Here is a 10,938-nt window from a genome sequence, read left to right on the forward strand (position 1 = left end):
TTTATGAAAGTCTGCACTATGCATAAGCAGAACATTCGAACACAGCTTATGGTAGCTGGCTAAATGAGATAAGCCTCCCCCTGAAGCCACTACCTCAACACTCCAATACACCACACACACAGAACCCATATAACACGGGACCCACACATCAACACCACGCACACTCAAGAGCACCTCACATCCACACACGCAAACACACACCACACTGGGTACCACTCCACAAAATGGGCCAGCATCTTCACACTTCAGTTCTTATTCGTCTGCATTTCAAACTGCACGTCGCCTTCTCGATCGTCACCCGCTGTCGTCGTTAAGCTTGCACAGTTTGCTGTACACGTTATTACATTTATATACGCGAATTTTAACAACATAAATAAGACCATACATTTCTAAATTAACATAGATTTCAAGAATTGTTACAAACCGAAAACAGGCGTTTCATTAAAAAAAAGGCTAAAAAGGTGGTAAGTGTTTGTTGGGTCATGCGACTTTATAAATCAAAAAATAATTTTTAAAAAATAAATTTGTTAAAATATTTGTATACATTATAAAATGTTTTACATCATGTTAAATACTTACAATTTTTGTAATATACAAGTATAATCATAACCATCATCTACCACCTATGTATTAGAATAATCTATTACAATGAACTTAAGATGCTGAATTGAATTAGAACTACTTACTTACCCCATTTTTGTATACATACTTATGTACCTCTAGTCTAAGCCGTTAGGTTAAGATTAAGGCTAACTAATGAACTGTTGAAATAAAGAAGGTCTTGGTATTAAAGACTATACCCGCGAACGGACGTCTTTCTATTTTAATCGGAATTTTTGTACTCTCGCAACAAAGTTGCTAAGGAGAGTATTATAGTTTTGTTCACATAACGGTTGTTTGTAAGTCCTAGAACTGAAAGAGTCAGATATAGGGTTATATATACCAAAGTGATCAGGATGACGAGTAGAGTTGAAATCCGGATGTCTGTCTGTCCGTCCGTCCGTCTGTCCGTCCGTCCGTGCAAGCTGTAACTTGAGTAAAAATTGAGATATCGTGATGAAACTTGGTACACGTATTTATTGGCTCCATAAGAAGGTTAAGTTCGAAGATGGGCAAAATCGGCCCACTGCCACGCCCACAAAATGACGGAAATAGAAAACCTATAAAGTGTCATAACTAAGCCATTAATAAAGATATTAAAGTGAAATTTGGCACAAAGGATCGCATTAGGGAAGGGCATATTTGGACGTAAATTTTTTGGAAACTTCTAAGTTTTTTGTACATATCTCAGAAACTACTATAGCTATGTCAACCAAACTCTATAGAGTTGTTTCCTTCTGGCATTTCCATAGACAGTTTAAAAATGGAAGAAATCGGACAATAACCACGCCCACCTCCTGTACAAAGGTTATGTTGAAAATCACTAAAAGTGCGTTAACCGACTAACAAAAAGCGTCAGAAACACTAAATTTTACGGGAAAAATGGCAGAAGCAAGCTGCACTCAGGCTTTTTTTAAAAATTGAAAATGGGCGTGGCGTCGCCCACTTATGGACCAAAAACCATACCTCAGGAACTACTACACCGATTTCAATGAAATTCGGTATATAATATTTTCTTAACACCCTGATGACATGTACGAAATATGGGTGAAATCGGTTCACAACCACGCCTTCTTCCAAAATTACGCTATTTTGAATTCCATCTGATGCCTTCTCTGTATAATATATACATTAGGATATGAAAATACAATTCAATACTCAAAGTACACAAATTGATCTAATCTAATTAATTTTACAGCAAAATAAAAAATATGTAAATGACGGATAATGAAATCTCGATTATCACTTTATCATGCGAGAGTATAAAATGTTCGGTGACACCCGAACTTAGCCCTTCCTTACTTGTTTAAACTCGAATTTAGCACAGGCAATTAGCTCTTAGTTGCGCATCTCAGTGAGTCCAACGTGTTTAATTTTCATCTTAAAAACGCTTAAGATTTTTCATGGCGCCCGAGGAGGGACTCAGTGCAGTTTCGAATAAAGTAATACTTAGCGTATTAATTTAATGTCTAACTCGTAAACAATTGCCTGTGCATTTTCTATTTCTTCCGGTTGCGGTCGAGTGCAAGTGATTAAAGTGACAAATACTAAAAATAAATGTCTGGACAAAGACATTAAAAATAAAAATAAAATATATCTATACAGATATACATACATATATATAAAAATTCAAAAAATTTTACATTAAAAATAGCAGTGGTTGGTGATAATAAATCACTTGTATATACATACATATATAAAATAATTGCGGAGTGTACACATGCGACATATGTACACTCAAGTGAATAAAAACGAAGTGGTAAAATCAAACATAAAGAAAATAAAATACAAATTAACCTAAACTAAAAATTGAAAAAAGATTGAGAGAAACATTTTGTGAAGTGTGTGGTGAAAATATAATACATACATATGTACATGACATACGTGCGGTAAAATTCACCAGTCCAATAGTGCGCAAACACAAGGAAAGAAAAGGAAAGAAGCAAAACCAAAAGTTGGTGAATTAGGTTAAACAGGCATATTTTTGCAAATACAGTGGAGGGTCAAAATATAAGCAGTGTTAAAATAAAGGCATTTATATTTTTCTGCTGGTTACACAGTTAGTGCATGAGATTAATTGCGGTAAAGCAGATTTATTAAAAACTACCGCCAAAAACATAAAGTGCAGTTCCTAAACAAAATAAAAAGGGTGTCGCGAGTGCTGCTAAAAAGTGCCGGAAAAGAGGTACAAACCCGTTTAAAGAAAAGTGCCATAAAACTAAAAACCGATAACTTTGGCTGTTAAAACGTTAAACAGCTATTTGGGGTAACATCACGTCGGTACCGAACGGGCTTGCGTCAACACCATCGTCCCTCTGCTGCTGCGTCAACACCGATTCTCGCCGCTGTCAAGTCAACGTTAACACCATCGTCCCACTGCTGCTACTTCGACGCCGATTCTCGCCGCTGGCAAGTCAACGTCAACACCGTCGCTGCTAACGTCGACGCCAGATTCTCTGCTTCGTGGGAATGAGCTGCAACTGCATTCTCTGCAAAAGGCAAGTGAGGTAACGAGTGCGAATCACTGAAAGTCGTGCGAATAAAGAAAAAAACGACAAGTAAAAAAAAAAAGAGCAAGTGCACACTTTCAGTTTTTGACTCTCCCTCTTTTCACAACTTTTCACATACGTTTATTTTCATATTGCATATATTTCTCATATTTTAATATTCACATACGTATATACATAAGTGAAAGGGGGATCGTGGGATTTGCGGTAGCGTTCTTAATTGAACATTAAGGTGCGATATTTTATATATTACAGACAAAAAAAAAATCTTTTAAATTTTAAACGAAATCAAGTTTTACAATCTGGTTCTTTGGATAGTTTTGGGTCCGGAAATTTACAGCCCTATTCTGAAAAAACCTCTCAACTGAGTTGAGAGGAAAAATTTGAGAGATTTCTTGTGAGGCATATTTTGTGAGGCTATTCTTGCTCAAACCTTATAAGAAAAAAGCTTAAAAAAGTCACCACGTGAGGTAAAAAGCTTTTTGCTGTCAAACAGCTGTTTTAATAAAAATAAACAAACAAAAACACAAGTGGATAATAAAGATATGTATGCGTCTGTGCTTGAGGATGAAACATTCCCAATATGGGTACAATCGATAGCGCCGATTGTGCCCTTGATCCCAAATTTCGTGCAAAATCTTTAAGAGAAAATGTATTTATTTATTTATATTTATTTTTATTTATTTATCTTACCCCTTCTTTGTATATGAAACATCCTGCGCGCTTGAAGGGAAATAAATTTCACTGCCCTTAACATCCATAATTAATTTCGAAATAAAGTGCAGAGCTCTAGACACAGAGGACTGGCTCATAGAGAGCGTATAACTATTACCAACGAATTTTTGGTAAGAGCCAAATAAATAAATAAATAAATAAAAATACAAACTCGCCAGGAAACGCAGATCAAAAGATATACTCGACTTCTGCACATCATGCGGCACCAATTCACCTATAAGTACTTTACATAGCGTTTTTGGGAATCGAAATGTATTTATAAATGTTGTGTCTTGCATAGTAAAAGGATCGCTTTTGTCTCGTAAACCCTTCAAAATTTTCCTCCTACCCCCCGATTCCCCCTCCTCAACAATTGCCGCATGCACAAAGAACAGTTCCTCCATGCTATAACATAACATCCATAACACTCAAATATTTTTTAAAAAATGTCAAATATTGATGTAAAACAAAACAAACACAGATGTTTTGTATTATGATGGCTGCTTTCACACGTCACAGATATTTGTGATAATAGTGAGCATTTGAGCTTTTGAATTTTCGCCAGAATAAGGTAACCCTCACTATAGTGAGAAACATCACTGTAGTGAGGTTGGTGACTTTTGTGAGGGCATGAGAATAGGGCTGTTAATTTAAATAAGCAAAATGAGCAAGCCAAAGCCAACTATCGCCAACCTCTCTCCAAGTAAGGAGTTGATCGACTTAAAGTCATTTAATAGTCAAAGGACGGTGACGAAAAGTAGCATTTTAGGCATAAAAACGGGTCCTCTAGAAAAGACTAGTCACTAGATCCAATCGAATTGGAATGTCGTCTTGATATATTAAACTCACATAGTGAGAAATTGATGAAATGTCAATCTAAAATTGAAGAGAGTGATGAAGACGACATGGCCCGAGCGGAGTTAGAGGACATAATTGTAGAAACAAAATCCAGAATTAAAATAATTTTGGCCAAAAATAGAACACCCATTAGATTCGGTAGTCCACAAATTCTGGGCTCTGGAGGAACACACTCACACTTGAGCAAAATGAGTGTGAACAATTTTTCGTCAATACAACTGAAGTATTAACTTCAGCAAGGCTTCAAGTCAGAATGCCCTTTAAGGCTGACCGTGAGTTACTCGGTCACTCCTATGAAATCGCAGTTCGGCGATTTCAGGCCCTGGAGAGGAAAACATTGAAAGATCCAGAACTTCGTAAAATGTATCTGAACTTCATGAATGAGTATAAAGCGCTGGGTCACATGAGCCCAACAAATAATAAGATCCCGAGTGAACCACACTATTTCATTCCGCATCAGTGTGTTTTGAGGCCCGAAAGCACAACAACAAAATTACGAGTTGTCTTTGATGCGTCGAGTCGTACTTCTTCTCAAATTTCATTAAATGAACTTTTGATGGTAGGCCCAACCATTCAAGAAGAATTGTACTCAACTCTTCTTCGTTTTCGTTTACATAAATACGCTTTAACGGCAAACATTACTAAAATGTACCGCCAAATAATCATACATGAAGAAGACAGAAACTGTCAGCTCATTGTGTGGAGAGAGAATCCTTCAGATCAAATTCAAATTTTTCGTCTTAACACCGTAACACACGGCACTGCGCCTGCACCATTTCTCGCAACACGGTGTTTACAAATGCTCAGCGATGCTAATACAACTAAATACCCACTCGGTTCATTGGTCATTAAAAGAGACTTTTATGTCGATGATTTATTGACAGGGTCTGAAAATTTTGAGTCTCTAGATCTTTTGAGAAGTGAAGTTTTTAAAATATTAAACTCGGCCGGACTCACCTTAACGAAGTGGTTTTCGAACCACCCTAAATTTTTCGACATTAATTGTACTGAAAAGTCATTAAGCTTCAATGACAAAAACTCAACTAAAATACTAGGAATCCATTGGTTGCCGAAAGAGGATTTGTTTCGATTGGTTTTGGATGCCAATTTTCATGATCTGCGAGCTACTAAACAAAACATATTATCAGTCTCTGCTCGCCTTTTCGATCCTCTTGGATTATTAGCCCCACTAGTTACCAAAGCAAAAATCTTATTGGAAGAGCTTTGGATCCAAAAACTAGATTGGGATGAGTCGATTCCATTGCGCCTTAATACTAGCTGGCAGAATTTCATAGCCAACCTACTGCAGCTGTCATCAATTAGCATTCCTCGATACTTAAATCTAGAGTCGAGTTCTATCTGCCAAATACATGGTTTCTCTGACGCTTCAATAAGGGCGTACGGATGCTGCATATACATACGAAGCCAATCTGCTAGTGGTGTCAAATGTATGCTGCTTACTGCAAAGTCTAGAGTGGCTGACGCTCAAGCCTCTTCCGCGTCTCGAGCTCTCGGCAGCACATCTTCTTGCCAAATTATGGTCACGAATTGCGCCAATGTTGAATCGAAAATTTGAAAAAATTATATTTTGGACAGACTCTGAAATCGTATTGCATTGGGTAAAGACGCATCCATCTTCATTACAAACCTTTGTTGCAAATAGAGTGTCTGAAATCCAAGAATTGACTGACAATATAAATTTGCGACATGTGCCAATAAAACAAAATCCTGCGGATCAAGTGTCTCGGGGTTGCAACGTGGATGATTTGAACAATTCAATATGGTTTGGCGGTTCACAGTTCCTCCTAGAAGACCCCGCTTTATGGCCAATTAACACTCACTTCCAGCTCTCCCCAGACGATGAAGCGTTAGAGAAGAAGAAAAATACTTTCACACTAGCCATAAATGTGAAAGAGAACTCACTATTGAACCTTATCGAAAAATTCTCTTCTCATCAAAAATTGCTTCGTGTGGTTGCCTATCTATTACGGTGGATTAGATGACCAAAAATGACTACGGAGGGAAGGGACCTGACATCTGACGAATTACACTTGAGTTTTTTGAAAATTGTTCAGATGATTCAACATTCGGAATTTGCGAATGAAATCCAAAAACTGACGAAAGGCACTACGTTACCCGCAAACTTGCAAAAACTCAATCCGTTTTTGCATGAGTACTCGGAAATGTCGAAGCTGCTACAGCGGCAAGGTGTGACAATCGGTGGCCATTACTTTACTTATGCCATAGAAATTTTATTGCTACGAATATGGAAATGACAACGAAATAATGCAAATATGCATTTTTCTAAAGGTTATTAATTTCTTTGAAGAAATGAATGATCCTGAGAAGTATAGTCTTAACTTTTCAACGGCCAACGCAGAGCATTTTAACTAAAAGGAATTCATTCATTAAAATCACCACTCAGAAGTCGTTTTATCCGTTGTAAGCGAACGATTTTCGAAGAAACATCATTTATAATATGCCACAAGACAAAATTAGAAATGAACTTCTTAAACCTCAGGCTGTCAGATAAAACGATATACCTCGTCATCGCGGGTCGATTTCCAAAAAATGTAAATGAAGACTAACTACAGAAATAATCCTGTAAAGTATACCCTTCATTTTTCAACGGCCAATGCAGGGTATTTCAATAAAAGGGTACATAAAATACATGAGAATTCGCAGAAATGAAAGACAAAGGAAAGAAAAAGGAGTATAACTTCAATAATGAACAAGCATACAAACATACATATGCGCAGCAGCAGCAAGGAAAGATGTAACAATCGGCGATCCATTGTATATTTCTCTCGTGCATAACCAAACCATAATTAGGACAACGCAATTCAAGTGTCAATGGTGGTGTTGGTGGTAAGCGCTTCAAAAGTGACGACGAGCACGTAGGTTCGAATTCCAACAGAATTTATTTTTAAATGAATATGTGATCTTATTTTATAATAACTCACTTTAAATATATAAAAGATTTACCTAAACATTATGATGATATTTTCATGATTCATACGCAATGTACGAATGTAAGCAATTTCGTTTTGCCGTCGGCATTTCAATTTCTCATGCTTCGATTTTTGCTTTCAACCAAGAAATCGCTTGTATGTATGTATGTATGTATGTGCAATATATGCCTTTGCGTTTTGCCGTCGGCATTTCCATATTGACATGCAAAAGTAATTATGTATTTCATTGTTTCGTTTTGGCGCAATTTTGTATATTAAGACAAGTGTCAATAATTGCGCCAAAATCAAATATATTATATATTCATATGTAAACATGTTTTAAACTTTACATAAAATTGAAGTGTCAATAATTGCGCCAATTTTCACAAAGTTGGAAATTTTGCGCGAATCTATATTATAGAGAAGTATAGTCTTAACTTTTCAACGGCCAACGCAGAGCATTTCAACCAAAAGGAATTTATTCATTAAAATCACCACTCAGAAGTCGTTTTATCCGTTGTAAGCGGATACTCACAGCCCTAACCCCAGGGCATTTTCTCAAAGTGGTACCCATTCTGGCCACAGCTGAGCCAGGCTTGTTCGCTGTACTTATAAAATCAATGGGAGAGAATTAAAATTCTCCATCATAATTTCAGCCGCTGCTGGACATTGTGTCATCATCTATAATAAATGTCTACACCCTTCCAAATGGCGGCTTGGCCGCACAATAAAGCTACATTACAGCTCCGACGGTCACATAGAAGTCTTTGATCTCCGTACGCAGTGGCAATTTATCGCCCAAGACTACTCATATGGGTGGTTTGTGGGAAACAGCTGTAAAAAGCTTTAAATCCGCCTTTAAAAAAGTAGCTGAAAACAGCATGTATAATAACGAGAGATTTACAACATTATTAATTCGTATTGAAGACGTACTTAATTCACGGCCACTAATATTACTCTCGCAAGATCGCTCAGAACTCACAGCCCTAACCCCAGGGCATTTTCTCAAAGTGGTACCCATTCTGGCCACAGCTGAGCCAGGCTGTACTTATAAAATCAATGGGAGAGAATTAAAATTCTCCATCATAATTTAATAATATAATAGAAGTCTTTGATCTCCGTACGCAGATCGGAACGCTAACCAGATCGCTCGTGAAGCTATGCTTTCTACCAACCACTGATGATCTTGACACAGAAAATCGAAAAAAAAACTACCGATAATACCGGAAACAATTAAAAGAATAAAAAATGAGAAACACGTCAATTGCAACCGTTAAAAATAGCAAACCGTCCAAAATAACAAAGAAAACTAACAAAAATGGTCGATCAAAACGACGACACATTCATGCGACGTAGCACAATCACCTATGTCGAAATGTATGACAGATTTGTATAATCAACCATCTCCTTATAGATATTAACGTGGACGCAGATACGTCAGTGAAAACAACGCCAACCGTTCGGCTAATGTGCCACGCACCGGATCTACCTCAACGCACCGTTGCAACAGCGCCTGCACCCGCTTTTCGTGGTGGCACCCGACCACCACCGAGGCTATGAATACTGACCTCGTAGACACATCGCATAAGAAGTTCCAGATGTCGACGCTCACATCGTTTGTATTATTGTGGGATTTTTAGAGCCTGCGCCCAAGGCAAGCAAGTTGCCTAGGCACACGGGCATAGTCAGAACTGCTTAATGCATGCGCATACAACTCAAGAGTGGAGTCACACTGTGGCAAATTTGCAACAAAGCGCATTACGCGGTCCTACATCGCACCTCGATGCGCGACGTCAGTCGGCCACCTACCCATCGCAGCCGCGCAACACGACCTGAACCCTCAACTCATGCCGTATATAATATAATAACATTTCGAGGTAACCAATATGCTTGTTACTGCTAACAAATGGGTAACAAACACGCTAACAAGTTTATATGTTAAAGGTAACAAACTGCTAACCAAAATAATAACACTAACAAAAATTTCGGTAAAAAATTATTTTCCTATGCATAACACATTGGTATCCTATGCGCTATCAAATGCATATGCTATGGGTAACACATAGTTAACATATTCGTTAGATTGATATCCAATGTGAGTATGTCATTCCGTTTTTATAAGACATTAAACAATTTTCTCCCGATCGCCGGCTTTATTGTGGGAACCCTATTTCTTAAAGACCAAGCTTTTCATTCTGAACTAAATGTATTATTTTCTATCAGAGATAAAGAGATGTTTAACTCCTCTCTCACTGGAAGTGAGAGAGCAATTGCTAAACGTCAAAACCACCTAAACTTTGACAGTTGATCGAGTTCAGAAGGTTTTGACGTTTAGCAATTGGAAACGAGCGATGGCCAGATTGAAATCTTACCAAAAAATATATATACGGAGGGATTTGTTGCATCGTTCAAGACCTCTTATCAAAAATGCAAAACAATGAAAATTAAATAAATTTGTGAAATTTAAAGGTATTTGATGAAATGTTTTGTAATTTGAAACATCATAGTATTATTTTCAATTGAAAATTATTAAAAACTTTTAATGATTGAGAGCTAACAACCTTAAATCCTATTATTGGGTATTGAAAGGACAAAAGTCAGTTGTTATAATATTCTTTAAAAAGATTTAAATAGTTTCTCCATATAATAAATAACCACTATTTAGTAATTTATATTCGTACTAAATGTTGGGTATTGGGTTAAAATGCCCAAAAATTGGAAAGAGGAAGTCCTCCTGATTAAAAAATATGTAGGGTTATAGGTACCGCAAACGCTTAGTTTACGAGATATTCGACCTTAAAGTTCAAAAATTCCCGAAATTCGAGCATTTAACAAGCTATTTTACCGCATTAAACACACTTTACTCACATTTTTCACTTCAAATTAATTAATTTAAACTATAAACTTTTAAATAAATCCACATTTTACACTTTTAACAGTTTTCTTACCTAAGAAATCTTTATTTTAAAAATTACATTTTACACTCGTAGTGACCATCATGTGTGTGCTAAAAATTACGACGAAATGGAGCGCTGCCATGTGATAATAAGGAAATTCGCTGAAATTCCTTTTTTCCCAAAAATTCCTCTATCCATGCATATGGATATGTTCTTTATTTAATTTAATATAGTAATATATTATATAATAATATTAAATATACTATATAATAATATTATATATATTGCCACCTAATATATAAAACAACGTACCTATTATCAAAATTAAATGTAAATCGCTGACAGATATAATAACCAAAATTTAACCACTTTGTAACGAAAACTCAATATATCTTTTTTTTATTTTTAACG

The 10,938-nt window shown here is 36.6% G+C and overlaps 1 pseudogene; it reads right to left on the minus strand.

Annotated features, from left to right (window-relative positions):
• Positions 1-7,095: 7,095 nt before the first annotated feature.
• LOC126765635 (small nucleolar RNA U3) lies at positions 7,096-7,298 on the minus strand (annotated as a pseudogene).
• Between the last annotated feature and the right edge of the window lie 3,640 nt (positions 7,299-10,938).

This window comes from Bactrocera neohumeralis, unplaced genomic scaffold (assembly GCF_024586455.1).
Source record: "Bactrocera neohumeralis isolate Rockhampton unplaced genomic scaffold, APGP_CSIRO_Bneo_wtdbg2-racon-allhic-juicebox.fasta_v2 cluster10, whole genome shotgun sequence".
NCBI classification, from domain to species: domain Eukaryota; kingdom Metazoa; phylum Arthropoda; class Insecta; order Diptera; family Tephritidae; genus Bactrocera; species Bactrocera neohumeralis.